A 16,370-nucleotide genomic window follows, 5' to 3' on the forward strand; every position below is an offset into this window, starting at 1 on the left:
TGAAATACAATTTTATTGCTCATATCCTTGATGTTATCGTTAACGTCTCATTAATTTTGAAAAAATAGATAAAATTGAAATAGTTTTAATGTGGAGAATGCATAACATACATATATACATAAGTAAATATAGCTTGTACAAAAAGTTGTGTAATACTAAAGTAGCAAAAAAAATTATTAAATCTACTTAATATTATAGTTGACTGAGTATTTAGACAAAATCACGTTATATAGCGTAGTGGATTGTTCTTTTAGATGTTAATTTCTAGCTTAAAGTTTTTTAAAATAATTGAAGGAGTTTATATGTGAGATGTAGATTTTATTTAGAAAATAATTTAGTTTAGTATTCAGAATCTGCTTAGAAACTTAAAACAATGACCAAACAACCGCCGAAAGTAACCATTATCTACAATAAAACAATCTTTTTTTCTTTTTGTATCGATTTTATTCTAAAACGAGAAAAAATAAAGTTGACCGTGTCAACTCTGTGATATCCGTACGAATTTGTTATCCTATGTGTGGATGTGGTTTCAATAGTTTCTTAGATATGGACAAATTACTGTTGAAGTTATATGGCAGCTACCAGAGAGAGCCAAGAAATGTCAATGACTTTTATCAAACACATCGGCCCTACTTATATATTTGCAAAATTATATATATATTTCACAAATATATATGTGCGAAATTTCAATAACACAGCTTTTAGTTTCTGATATATAGCCAAATAAATTTTGAAGTTGCAGCTTCCCGAACTTGAACTTAGCTCAATTAGTTTTTGAGTTGTCGTTGGGACGGACAGACGGACAGACGAACAGACAAAGCTAAATCGACTCAGAATTCGACACTGATCAAAAACATACACTTGCGTCTATGTCTCAGACCATTATTATGCGTGTTATATACCCGAACATATGTACGTTCGTATGGGTATAATAATTTGGAATTTGGAATTTTAGTATGAAGCGCTTATTTTGTTGGAAGATAGTTTCTTTCTATCTTGATCCAAGCTACTTCCACTCGAAATTGAATATATGCCACTCCATAATATATGCCACATCTTTCTTGACTGGTTCCACAATAGAGATACCACATATTTTTTATATTGCCCAACTTTTTTTGTATTCATTTAAATATCATAAAATTTATTATTTATGAAAATCTAAAGCTATATCCTAATATGCCACTTATAATTTAATAAACAATTTTTTTTGAATATTGAAAATTTAATAATTAAAATTAATTATAATAAATCCTACATATTCATAGTAATCACAATATTTACAAGTACAATAATTATTGTTGTGATAAACAAAGAAAAAGAAAAGGAAGAAGAATTTTTTTTTCTTTTTTGCAATTTTTTTTTATATTTATTTCAATTGAACTAATCTATGTAATGTAAATAAGTGTATAATAAAAACGAGAAAAAAAATAGAGTTGACCTTGTCAACTCTGTGATACCCGTACGAATTTGTTATCCTATGTGCGAATATATAATGTGCCATAACTAACTATGGGGCAGACTATGACTTTAAGTTGCCGTATTACCATATTAATTTATGCAAAATTTCAGTACTATGTGTTATTCAAAATACTGGTTGTGCCAAACTACTATTGATGTTGTATGGCAGCTACCAGAAAGAGCCAAGAAATTTTAGCGAATTTTATCAAGCACATCGGCCCTACTAATATACTCACTTGTGTGAAATTTCAATACCATAGCTTTAATAGTTTCTGAATTATAGTCAAATAACTTTTGAAGTTGTATGGCAGGTACCAGAAGGAGCCAAGTAATTTCAACGACTTTTACCAGACACATCGGCCATACTAATATATTCACTTGTGTGAAATCTCAATATCACAGCTTTTATAGTTTCTGAGATATAGCCAAATAACTTTTGAAGTTGTATGGCAGGTACCAGAAGGAGCCAAGTAATTTCAACGACTTTTACCAGACACATCGGCCCTACTAATATATTCACTTGTGTGAAATTTCAATACCATAGCTTTAATAGTTTCTGAATTATAGTCAAATAACTTTTGAAGTTGTATGGCAGGTACCAGAAGGAGCCAAGTAATTTCAACGACTCTTACCAGACACATCGGCCATACTAATATATTCGTTTGTGTGAAATTTCAATACCATAACTTTTATAGTTTCTGAGATATAGCCAAATAAATTTTGAAGTTGTATGACAGCTACCCGAACCGGTACCCCGATCATGTCCAATTTAAATAGGGTTCTGGCACTTACTACAATAAATCATTTGTGAAAATTTGGTGAACTTAGCTGAATTAGTTTTTGAGTTATCGTTGGGACGGACGGACGGACGGACGGACGGACGGACGGACGGACAGACAAAGCTAAATCAACTCAGATTTTGACGCTGATCAAAAACATACACTTGAGTCTATATCTAACACCGTTATTTCTTAGCGTTACAAACGGTAAGGCAAATTTAGTATACCCTTCGAACATACGTTCGTACGGGTATAATAATATATTCAGCTTTCCCATACAACCTGTATAAGTTTATAGAATGCAACAATATGTAGGTTTAATAGAAAAATAATAAAATACCGTATTTTAATTATTCTTTCACAATAATCTAAATCAATTTAAAATGTATGTAAATGTACAGGATGCTTTATGACATTATAGTGATGCCGTACACAATTTCATTACAAGTTTTATTAAAATTTGTGTTTAGAGATTCTGGTATATTATATTTACTTATTATACTTTTTGTGCTATTTATTTCTTTACTTATACTTTTTGTGCTATTTATTCCTCTCATATACCACACGTTATAGGGGGAATTTTCAATTTTTCACTACTAGAAACTTTTCGGCAAACTGGAACAGTATAGTTTCTAAAGTTTTTTTTAAGTTTCCAAAAAATTAACTCAAAATTTATTAAGAATATCCGTAAAGTTAAGGTTATTGCCACGTTATAATGAATGGTGAACAAAAGAAATATATTAAATAAACATTTTTTATGTAAAAATTTAATCATTGTAATCCAATATAAACAGCATTTTATTGAATTTCTGTGAAGTCTTATCAGGAACAATTCATCTAAGCCGTTTGTAGTAGCCTTTTGCATCAGAATATTAAAAAAGTTCAAAGGTTTTTGTAACAACTATAATGCGTTCATTAACAAAGTTAAAACCATACTTGCAATGTGTATGGTTTTAACCTGCAATGTGAATGAATTAAAATTTTTTTTTGCGTAAATTAAGTACTACTTTCGTAAAGTAAAGCGTAGGAATAAAACTGACGAAATGGTTGCCTGATGTAAATCACAAAGTAAGCATTTGCAATGGGCGCCGAAAAAAAGGGGCGGAATTGAAATTTAAAAAAAAAAAAAAATTCCAATTTTTTTTTATTGCTTGTTTTCCAAAAAAACTTTTCCTATTTACAGCAAAATTAATTTGATAATTTGTATTACAAACATTGTAATACAAAAAGCTAAAAGTTTAATTTCAAGTTTTAATTATATATGACAAATCTTGCATTCAACATGATAACGTTACGAGAAAATGATTTATCATGCGTAATCTGCAATATTTATTACATATTGTTCATTCTGCTGAAAGGGGCTCATTTTGAAAACTGCGTAGAGCGCAGAATAATTCAGCAGCGGTCCTGATTACGAAGTATTCATTTTGTAATAAAAGAAAAAACCCACTTTCATAGTAGTAGCACACCTTATAATTACAAAAATTTATAAGTAAAACAATAAAGATTTTGATTTAGTACATTGTATGATCTTTTGATGCCTTTTATCCTTTCAAATTATCACCTAAAATTGTTTTTAATCAATTTTATAAAAAAATATTTTTGTTTTATTTAAAAAAAAAAGTAGCTATATGTAGATAATTTTATTATTGTTGTAAAAATTAATTTGATTATTTTTGAAATTTGAAATAATTTCAAATATTTTATATGAATAAAATAAACATAAGAATTTATTTATATTAATTATTTAAATAAATATTCATTTATATAATTTAAAAAAAAAACTCCCATACATAGTGTTTAAGAATATTAAAATTATTTTTGAGTTTCTTATTTGGTATTCAAAAAACAAAAAAAAAATTTTAAATTCCAAAAATATAAAATTTTACAAACATACATAAATGCATATATGCACAATATATGTATATATACTACACATACATACTCAATATATGTATATGCACAATATGTTTCTTTAATAAATTTGAATTTAAATTTGAATGGAAATAGAAAGAAAATTTCAATTTATTTTGTTTGAACATTTTTTATCCTTGGAAAATAATTCTTAAAGGAAAAGTCTACATGTATATATGATATAAATTTACATATAAATATGTACATAATAGTAAAACTTATAATGTGGGCTATATTTTCTTAATAATATGTAAATATTCATGTATATTAGGCATATAATAAATGAAATACAAGAAATAATCAATTGAAAGCAACACCATAAACTCGTAAAGACATTATGTAAAAATTATCAGTCCAAATACTTAATTTCAAATAATTTAAGAATGATTTCTCTAGATCATAATAGGTTTTTAACCCTTAACTATGTACGTGGTGTGGACTTGCATTTCTTCGTGAATGTGGCAAATTTTGATACTACTTGTAATTTTAAAAATTTTTAATACAATTTTTATGTTTTATATAAATCTTTTTTATTAATCTTTAAATTCATAGTTAAAAATAAAATAATTGGTTATTTTGCAGCTGATTTAGTTCGACATTTAAGTCGTGAAGAACATACATATAAAGCACATTTTTTTCTTAGGAACACTAGTAGTTGGATTAGACGCATCAATTTCATTTGAACTGGCTTCCGATTTTTCCTTTCCGAAAATACTATACTAGATAACTTTGCTTTAAACTTTGAATACAACATTGGAACTTCTTCACAACATCACTTCTTTTACTGAATGATCTCGGGTTTAAACTCTGGTCAGGTAATTATAAAAAAAATTTTTCATATTATAAACCTAAATATACAATTAAGATGATAAAAATGAAATAAAAAATAAAATATTAATATAAAAGTATTATACCTACATTGTAGTGGACATTGAACTTTAACAAAATCAAACAAATATAAATAATAACCATCAATATTTAATATAGCAAATACTGCAAGCCTAGTTAACTCATAAGACTTACGAAATTGAATCTAAATGAAAGCAAATTGAAAGGAAGGACAAAAAAAAATTCAATAAATAAAAAACAAGAGCGTGTTCTTTGAGCATCTTACGTACATATTTACATATATATTATGTGATTTATGCCCTTCTTGTTATTATTGCTTTCTATAACAAATTCAAAATTTCTGCTAAAAAATTCGATGCTCTTATATACAACATATTTTAAGTGGTTTTTGATCAAATCATTTTATTTACATAATTGTATTCGTTCAAAAAAGATTTTCATTTAAATCCTTTGGAATCAGCAAATTGTGTAAAAAGAAGACAACAAAAAAAATCCATAATAAAAGTAACACAAAAACATCCTTATGTAAAAATCCAAATGTTTTAAGTGAATTTAAAAATCTATGTTTCATAAAATACCCGTTATTTTCTTGATTTGCGTTCGGAATTATAGCCCCCCCGCTCCTGGTCTCAAATTATATAAAATATATATTTATGGATTATTATATTCGGTCGTTCAATTCGAAAGTTAATTTATTTGAACCAAAAATTGTTTTTTTTCGTCGTGGATTTCATCTTGAATTGTGATAAAAGTTTAAAGACTCTTAACGACTCGTTTTTTTTATTTTATTAAAATTTATTTATTTGTTTTTTCTTTATTGCTTTTTTTTGTTTTTATTGAATAATGTTCTCTTTAATTTTCCATTTGATTAAAGTTGAAGCCTTAATGAGAGAGAAATGTAGTGGAAACGATGAAAGAGGAAAACAAAAAGAAATAAAGCATTATGGTTGAAATATCAAAAGGTAAGCCGAAAGTTTTCTGTCGTTGTCGTTAACTTAATTAGAATTCAACATTTTTTGTACGATAATTTTTTTTTTCATAAATAAAATATAGATTAAAGATGAAAGGATTAATGAAGATAATACAAAAAATATTTTTTATTTATTTCGTTTTTATGGTAAATTTTTTGACCTCGTTTTTAAAATTTATTAATAAATCGATAAAAATTTTTCTTCTCATCAGAAAATTTCAGATTAATCAGGATTGATACAGTTGATGGCGCTTTCATAATTATAAGAGTAAAGGAAGTTAAAGGAATAACCAGAATAATTTGTTTTTTTTATTATATCTCTTCTTCAATACAAAAAAAATATGTAACACGCATTGAGTATGGTCCTGGATATGCGTTTGTGGCATGGGCTGATTTCGTCAATAATAAAACCAAAACAGATCAAATGTAGCGCTCATAGTCTTTCAGATTACTATTTTAGATTGTTATCTAAAGCACAACAATTGTAACTTGTAACGTTACGCAAATGTGATTCGTAAAATATTATTCTAACTTCTTTGTTTTTATTTTGATAATTTTGAATGCTTTATCATTTCTTTAATCAATTGTAATTAAAAATGTCCTTAATTTAAGTAACAGATAATTTTTAGATAATTTAATTTTTTGTTAAAAAATATAATAACAGCAAAATTAAATATATATTTGGTTAAAATTTAAACAGATTGCTCCAGCAAAATAACAAAAGAAAGAACCGCTAAGTCTCGACTAAAAAAAGACGATGCAACTAATTTTGCGCAGTTGAAATTTTGCATACTTGAAAATCACGCACTTTATTTTTTGGGAATTAAAAATTTTTCTCAATTTTTCCTTAACATTTCACTCTCCAAGTTATACCATAAACAGTTTCTGAAAAGTCATTTTGTGGTTTCCAATACTATTCACAGATTATAAGCTTAAAATTGGAGTCTTAGCAAAATATGGGACAAAAAACAAAAACGAAAAGTTATTTGCTATCAATTTTATTTCAAATCTTTTTCTTTTTTTCAAATAACAAATTCACATTAGAATTTATGGGTGAGATTACTGAATACTGAATACTTAACTGAATAATTCAATTTATTTAAGCGAATTTTTCAAATCTTTATTTTTGGTTTATAAAATTTGTAATTTCCAGTATCATTTCAATTATATTGAATGTGTCATTCATATACATAATGTACTAAATATGAAAACCCTTACGCATTAACGTATCTTACAATAAATTAATCCTTGGCGAGACAATTTTATGGTTGAATTTTTTTTACAAAAATTAATTCTAATTATAAGATTTTTTTCATATGATATTATTTTTTATATGGTAAAATAAAATGTAACCTTACTTTCTGATTGTATTTTTGAAAGGACATTGTTTTCTTTTTAATAATTGCGTACTGTTAACAGTTGATAAAAATATTGTGATATATTGGGATTTCTGTCTATATATAAAAAAACATGAAAATTGCTGAAAAAAGTACATACTCTAAGAAGTTGCCTTATATGTATTCAATGAGAAATTGTAGACTTAGTATAGGGATTATTTTACACACTTCGTTATCGTTCTAATTTTGGTATGCAGGCCAATTTTATAAGGAAGGCGTAATAATACACCGACTGTAATATTTTTTTATGTATATTAAATTAAGGAGTTCAGAATGTAACAAGTTACCGTTTAGAATTCGTTCAGTGTAATTGAAGTTTCTAGCACCTTTCCAAGAAAATTTTGAAAGTGGCTTTTAATTTCACTCGGTCTGTCCGTCCTTCCGTGTACATGTTTACAAAACTACTACGGCTTTGAAGATGGAAAGCTGAAATTTCTTATGCACATAGATTTTTACTAAAAATTATTTCTGTAGAAGAAAATTTTTACCTATCTAGCCCCCCCCCTCAAAATTGTAGCGCATAAAATCCTAAAAATCCCATATTTTGACTATTTATTGTCACAAAACCATAAATATTTTTTAAATTCTGTAAACGCAGAAAAACAGTGGCTGATGCCTTACTTGAACTTTAAAAACAAAATGGCCGTTAAAATTGACCGTTATCTAAAAACCATTTGATATGCCATTTTTTTTAAATGCTATTTAAATCACTAAAATTCGAGCATTATGTTAACGCGTTTTTAAATTTTTTTATTTTTGTTTTCAATTGCATACATAACTCATCCTAAATGTATGCAATTTTTTAAATATATTCCTATATGAATGACAGTAACCTTAATAATGTAGTTCATAGCTTGATTGTGAAGGTAAAAGAGCTACATTACAAACCATTGGTTTGACCCAACTTTATTTAAATTAGTTCTACTAAAAACATAGTATAATATTAACAAGACGATACGAAAATAAATCAAATTTTATGTAAATTCAAGCTTCAAACACAAGACGCCCTGCAAGAACTATTGTATATAACAAAGAGATAATGAACTTCAAAATAAATCAAGGCTTCGAGAAAAAGTAGTTATTGCTAGTGAGCTCAAATTTTGCTTGACTGGTCTTGGTGAGAGCACTACCGAACATTTAGGTATTATTTAATAACAAAACTTCAAAAAAATCGAATTAAGTGATGTGAAAACATCTTTTTTTTTGTTTTAGTGTAATGTTCTTTGTAATTATACAAAAATATTCAAATTAAAAGAAATTAAATATATTAAATTGATATTTAATTTTATTATTTTGTAGTACCTTAATACCACAATATTCTACGGTTCCCAAATTTTCAAAATTTAAAATTCCTTAAGAATTTTATCATTGATTTCTTCAAAATTAAATAACAATATTTAGACTATAATTGAGTTCATTAAAACAAAAATATTTTTTAAAAAGATTTTCTTATTGCATGTCATTTTAAATTAATAATTGTGTTAATGTAGCCATCTATCTGCTTAAGCTATTATCATTTATATTGATTTATATTAAAGATGGCTAGAAGACTGTTAAATGTACATTACATGCGATTGAATTAACTGTACGCTATACTTCCTTTATATACATATTAAGTATATTTTTATTATACCAACATTTAATATAAAAGAAAAAACCAAATCTTTTTAAATTGAATAACTATAAACATTGGCAGACAAAAACAATAAAAAGAACAAAGAAAGTTAAAAAGGACGAAATAAGAAAAAAAAAACGATATCATCAAATTCATTTATTGTCATTTCATTAACTCGTAAAATGTATTTATGTCCTGCAACCATCTTGTTAATGGCATTGTTCAGCAGCTGTGTCATCTTATAAGAACATTAAGGATTTATATGAAAGTGTACAACTTTGATATATGTATGTATGTATCCACGTACATATATGTATTATCATTTTCTATATGTATTATAGAAACATAATATTTCTTACACATACGATGGTTAAGCATACATAATATGAAAGAATAGTTTTTTCTCTTGTTGCCTCAGCAATGTTCATTTATGACATTTTTTATAAAAAATTTTTTGTGTCTTCTTGTGTTCTTTGTAAATTTTAATAATTATGTTTGCGTGTTTAAGAATAATAATAACATCTAGTTATGATGAGTTAAATCGCTAAGAAAAAATTAGTTTTTAAATTCTTTAAGATTTTAACTTCCTCATAATCATGCCTTGGTTCATAATAATATGGTATGATCTGGTAACATTTATGATGATTTTTTTTTTCTGTTATGATAACAGAATATTCATTTATTGAAGGAATTATCATTGGAAATTTTCATCATAACTATTTTGTCATCACTATTATCATCATCATGATTTTTATCATTATTATGAAAATAAACGAATGGTTTAGAGTATGATAAAAATTGTTGATATAAAAATGTTATTTAATAGCTATATACTGTTGGTATATACAATTTTTGTTGTTTTAATATCATTTAAATTTATTTTTAACAATTTATGTACATTTTTATATAATAGAAATTCTACAATAGAAAAGGAAACTTGTTACGCTGAGTAAAATGTTGAATGGAGTTGGAAATAGAAGGTATTCATATTGTATGTATCTACACCATTTTATTTATAAAATTTTATCCTATCAACTTTTATTAATTTGTTATTCTTCTCCTATTATAGACATGATACTTTTAGTGGTTGGATAATAGCAGGAATAGCGATAGAACGTACTATTAAGTTTAGGTTTAAGATACTTAATAATAATGCAGAATTACAAAAATAACATTATTATGTTTACTAGAAATACAAGTTTCTTTAATCACGAAAATGTTTATAAATATGTACATATTATGTACTGATTTATTTTGATTTTATAAAAAATTCATAGAAGTATTTTAAAAGTCGTATATTTAAAAGTGTGATAAAAAATTGGTAAAAAAGAAAAAATCTGATTTGATCCGCACATAATCAACCGCAATGTGTATTGCCTAGTTGAGTGAAAGTGTTATACAAGATTATGAAAATGCCTTCCAAACACTTTCTTTCAATTTTAAGGAAGTCAATAAGCTAATAGTTAGCATACCTACAAAAGTGTAAATTTGGGTCTTACTAAAATTTCGCTATATGCCACAAACAGAACTCAAAGATCAAATTTCAAGAAATTCCGTTAATTCACTCCGTAGATATGGTTAAAAATGTAAAATCGGTCTTCGGTTTGATTTTTCCGAAAAAAATGACATTTTCATTGTTTTAACATATTGAAATTAAATACTAAATTTCAATTCAGGAAATTGGTAAATTATTTTCCCTTATATACTTAAACACACATACCGGTAGACCGATAGGCCAACATCTCTCTAAAAATAATTTATTTACGCTTCCTTATTGTATGCAGTGCGGTCGGTAATAAGAATTAGCTGTTATGCAAACATTTGATGTGAATAACCCCAGTAAATAAATCATAAAATCCAATAAAAATTTATATTTCACTTATAATTATTAGCTTATTTTCTAAGTTTTACTTCCAAACGAAAGTTTTATCTCTTTCTAGTTATTGAACTAAACAACTATTTTAAAATTAAAAGCCTAAAATTTCGAAAAGCATGATCGTAAGTTTTAAAATTGTAACTTTTACTTATTCAACAATTCACACAAGGTATTGTGCGTGAAACGTTCTCTGAATTCAAGGCACTATCAATTTCATAAATGAAACTAAACTTTGTCTTTTAAATTAAATAATAAGGCAAAAGAAAAATTTGGGCTTTCTTTTTAGCACTGTTCCAAAAAAATTTTTGAAAAAAGTGCTTATTAGTTTTCACTCTGCCCGTCCGTCCGCGGATACTTTTTTGTTTACAAAACTTTTACACCCTTATAGAAAGCTGAAATTTTGTATGTATATAGATCTTTACTAGAAACTTATTTCCGTAGAACAAAATTTTTACCTATCTCTCCCCCTCTAAAAATTATATTTTAATTTTTTCTTTATTTCAAAGACTGCATATATCGTTCATCCCCAATATATGCAATTCTAGAAATAGTTTTGTTTATGAGTGAAAATAATTTTAATAGTGTGATAGTTCTACATAGAGTGTATTTTAAAAGCAGTATTTTCATAGTTGAATAGAAAAGTGCTACAATACAAACCATTGATTTGACCCTACTTTATTTGATTATTTAAGGCGCCTTATTAGATAAACTTTTCGCATAATCAATAATAAATATTTTTTGATTATAAAAGAATTTTATTTAGTACATGGGTACAAAGTAGTAACAACAACATCTTGCTGTAGTTTTTCTCATATTTTTATAAAATTTATTTATCATTTTACTTTTTCATACAAACTCAGGAACCAGTATTTGAATAAAATAATAAATCAGTGGTTAATAAATAAAGCTGAGTTAAGTAGTTTCATTTCATATTTCTTAAGTAGCTATAAAAAAAATAATTCTTTTAAAATTATGAGAACGTTTGGCATTTCTTTGATTTTTTTTTCAAAAATATTTTTGAAATTTTTTTTTCTTCATATTTTATGAACACATAATTGACTTTCTTCTTTTATACTTTATTAAAATATAATTAAAGTGAAATATTCTGCCATATTTTTCTTAATATGCAAAACAATTTAATGAAAAATTTTGTAGTGAAATCAAGTGCAAAATAAATTTTCTTAATATAAACGGAAGGAAAGAAGAAAAAAATTAAAGAAAACTTTTGTACTTTAAACTTTTCATATAAAATTTTTTAAAAGAAAATTTTTTCATATTTTTTTAATACGAGTGAGCAAAACAAGAGCAATAAGGGTAATAATAATTAACTTTGTACGTACAACTAAAAATATTTATTAAAAATCAAAAAAAAAAACCCTAAAAATCAAAGATAATTTGAACCAGACAATAAAAAGTTCTCAAACTTTCTTAGTTAGTTTTTCAATTAGTCATTTTAAAATTTTTAAAAGAAAGTAGAAATCTAGAAAAAAAATTTTAAATATTTTCTCTATGAATTTAAGAAAAATTTTGTCATTTCATAAAACTTGTATGAACTTATTGGGCTGGTATTCAAAAATACCATGAGGTCTTGTAAGATATTTTTGATTAAGTTTTGTATTATATGCTATTATAACAGTGAGAAGAAGCATTATGTAAAAATCAAATCAACTTTGGCAAAACAGAAAACCAATTTCAATTCAAACATACCCTAATCATTCAAGTATAACCGAATTTCCCATGATATTAGCCGTATTTCCCATATTTCCCATATTTCTCTGTGATAGTTATGAAAATATGTACATTATATTTTGCATTTTTATATGGGAGAGAACGAAATTCTTCTGATTTCGTTAATCAATTTTAATATTGATTATTTCTTTAATATTTGATATTTTCAACTGAAAATCTTTATGAATAAATATATTTTGAAACAACTGCAAATATTTCAGTGTAACTTCGAAATGGAAAACGAATTTCATAATTATGCGCCAGAATTTTGTTCACTTTTAAATATAAAAAAAAAAACAGAAATTTAAAACAAATAAAAAAAAATATTTTTAATGGTAATTAAAATTTTAATTTCTCGCAAATTATGATTTTTAGCAAAGATTAACGCATTGGAGATTTTTTTTATTAAAAAAAAAACGAAAATTGCAAAAATTAATTACGAACATTTTTGGACAAATTTCATACTTGACTGATAATCGTATTAAGGCAGCTTCAGAATAAATCCAGAGAAAAAGTTTAAATTTATTGTTTCGTTTTTTTTTTCTTCGCTGATTCAATCAATGAATTGAATAATCGAATATTACAAAAAATTTTTTTGATTTAATTAGATTTTATTAAAAATTTGTTTTTTTATCAGGTAATGAATTTTTTTTTAATTGATAGCTCAATATAATTGCCATGATAAACGAAAAGTTCGTTTCAAGGACTTTCAAAAAATTATGAGCTAATTAAAATTGTAAATATATGAACGTAAAACTGAGAGTTCAATGGAATTAGAGAAAAAAATATCATTATGATATTGATTTGATATAGAGAAAGAAGTTTCAGTAACACGGTCTTAGCACCTAACATGGTTTGGAAAAGTAATATGAAAATTTCGCTGTACAAAAATTTAATTATGTAATTCAAAGAATTGGAAACTTTTATAAACAAACTGAGACACGTTGATAGATAAGAATCCATTCAACTTTTTTTCATTAAACCGCAAAGGATTAACTAATTTTGTAACAGGAAACCATTAATTTTTCTATTTAGATAATGTATTTTTCCGCTTAACATAACACCAACTAACTAAAAATAATTCTGTTTACTCAAATTTTTCTTACCGACATCGTGAGTAAAGTCGTAATATAACGTGTGACCCGTATTCATTACTCACCCATATGAAAACGTAGCTTTTAATGACCGCCTTGCACACAATAAAGGAGGTTATGTGACAGCATCAAATTTCTAATGTCGAGTTTCGATGAAAATGCACTTCTAAGGAAGCGTAAAGAAAAAATTTTTAGAAGGATGTCGGTCTGTCTGTCTGCCGATTTGTGTGGGCATGCGTATATCTTAAATCTGACTGAACCGATTTTGATGAAATTTTATATGTAAGTTTTTTTTGGCTATAGCACGGATTGATCAACTTTTGGAATATATCAGGCATTGAGAACTGGATTTTTTTGCGGGTCGATTTCATTTCGAGTTCGCTAAAACAATGAACCTATAAATTTTTTTGGAAAAATCAGGGATCTTGAAATTTAATATTTGAGTTCTAGTTGTTACCGAAACTAACTGGTGAACTTTTAAGGAATTTGGGTGGCATAAAGCGAAATTCTACTAAGAGCCAAAGTTTTAGGTATATTAACTTAAAAAGTTCAAAAGGCGTTTTCGTAATCTTATGTAACACTTTCCCTAAACTAGACAACGCATATTGTGGCCGATTTTTTCATCTCATATGAGATTTGATTGCTTCGTTCCATCTGGGTTCTGCATTCTGCAATTGTATGGAAGAATTTCCATTATTATGGATACCTTTAATTTTAATAATTATATTTAATAATTATATGTGACATGTACGTTTACAGACTATTCGTATATTAAAAAAAAATGTTTTAAGTAATTTTATAAATTCTTCAACTTATTACTTAACTTATTAAATAGAACTTATTACAACTTTAATTTTGTTCACTAAAAATGAAAATCATAAGATTTGTTTGTAATCTTGTTTGTGTTTGTAATAAACTTGAAAACAGTTTGCTAGTTTAAAAATCGTTTACATTTTTTATTCTTTTTTTTTTAAGAGAAGTTTTTAAAATGAAAAATGTGTTTTTTTTCTCTTCTTTAAATTTAAGTATGAAAATTTTTAGCTATACGGTTTGACTACATACGTCCTTTGAAATTTGAGTTTTTTTTTATTTTTTTCTTTATAAATTCACTTATTTTTCTATCATATTGAGTTTTATTTACTCTTATATTTCAAAAAACTAAAAGAAAAACTAAATGGAACTTTTATATAGCTAGTTCATTTTTCTAGATTTTATCTTAAATCTAACGTACTATATGTGTGGAGCTCATGTTTATTTTATACAAAAAAAGTCAAATTTTTTGTTTTTTTTTCAATTTTTTTAGGTTATAGTAAAAAATTAAGGATCTCGTCCATTCTAAAATGGCATACAAAAAAGTATATTTCTTCTATTTTATAAAAGACGGCAACTAAGTATCTTAAATTAGTGAAATTTAAAGGGTGTAATGAAATACTAAAATTATGTTTTGGTAAAGTTAAATTATTTTTTTTTGGTTCTTTAGACTGACAAACCGTTTCATCATTTACACTTTAATATTTTTGTTAAATTATTTGTCAATTCATTTGAAACTACATAGAAACGACATAAATTCAATGTTCATGAAAACTTAATTTGTTAGTCTTTTGAGTATTGTAGGTATTTCTGTAATTAATTTAATGCAATAATTTATTTAGAAAATTGTCCAAAATTGAAAAGGAAACTGAAATTTTTCGGTAAGAATGAAAAATACAGGTTTTCTAAACAACATTTTTGTTATTTTAAAGTCCATAGTGTTAAAATGTACACATTATTCTTGGATCCACCATACAACACTGCCAACCATACTTCTAGTCAGTCCTCCTACAGTTTATTCAAAAAAAATGTCATTTATTCACTAATGTTCAAATATCTTATCGCAGGACATTTTTTTAAATCATTTCTTATATCTTTATTGAGTTATAAAAAAAAAAACATTAAAATAAAACAAGAAGAGAAGAAATGAAAAAAAAAATGAAAATCAAATCCGAAACACAAATAAAAATTACGAAAAAAGGGAAAATGTTTATTTAAACATGTTTGGAAAAATGCTAATATACAAAAGTAAGAAAAAAGTTCAAAAACGAGATTTTCTATTTAAAAAGAAAAAAACCAATTTTCCACTGCAAAAAAAGTAAAGAAATCACATTTTTTCGAATATATTAAATCAGTTGCTCAACTACAGCGTTACCAAAAAAAAAACTACTTTATGAGTATTTTGATGGATAATATTTGGTTTAATTCAAACTATTCTAGGATACTCCCAATTTTTTTCAGTATACCAGGAATTAAAAAACCAATTAAAAAGACACTAAATATATTTTAGTAATCATGTTAATCCAACTTTGATCGGTTAAGTTTCGCAAAATTTTGCGTAATCGATAATGAATCAATAAATTAGTTGAAAAATTTGTATTTATTTTCATCTAGCCTATTTAGTTAAAATTTTTGGTATGTAGATAGAGGAAGAAAGACATTTCTTACAATAATTTTGCATTTTAAGAACTTTAGATAAACAGAAAATCTGTAAATACGTATATGTTTCAATTCGAAAATTTTTGTAAAAATCGAAATCTTATAAAGCTCAAGATTTTGATGGCGTGATTTGTAAAATAATTAAATATGACTAGTGTTTTCAAAGCGGTATAGAAGTTTAAAAAAATGTCCTGAGCAAATTTACTAATTTCAACAATCAA

This window comes from Condylostylus longicornis, unplaced genomic scaffold, assembly GCF_029603195.1.
Source record: "Condylostylus longicornis isolate FDR11 unplaced genomic scaffold, ASM2960319v2 ptg000004l, whole genome shotgun sequence".
Lineage (NCBI taxonomy): Eukaryota > Metazoa > Arthropoda > Insecta > Diptera > Dolichopodidae > Condylostylus > Condylostylus longicornis.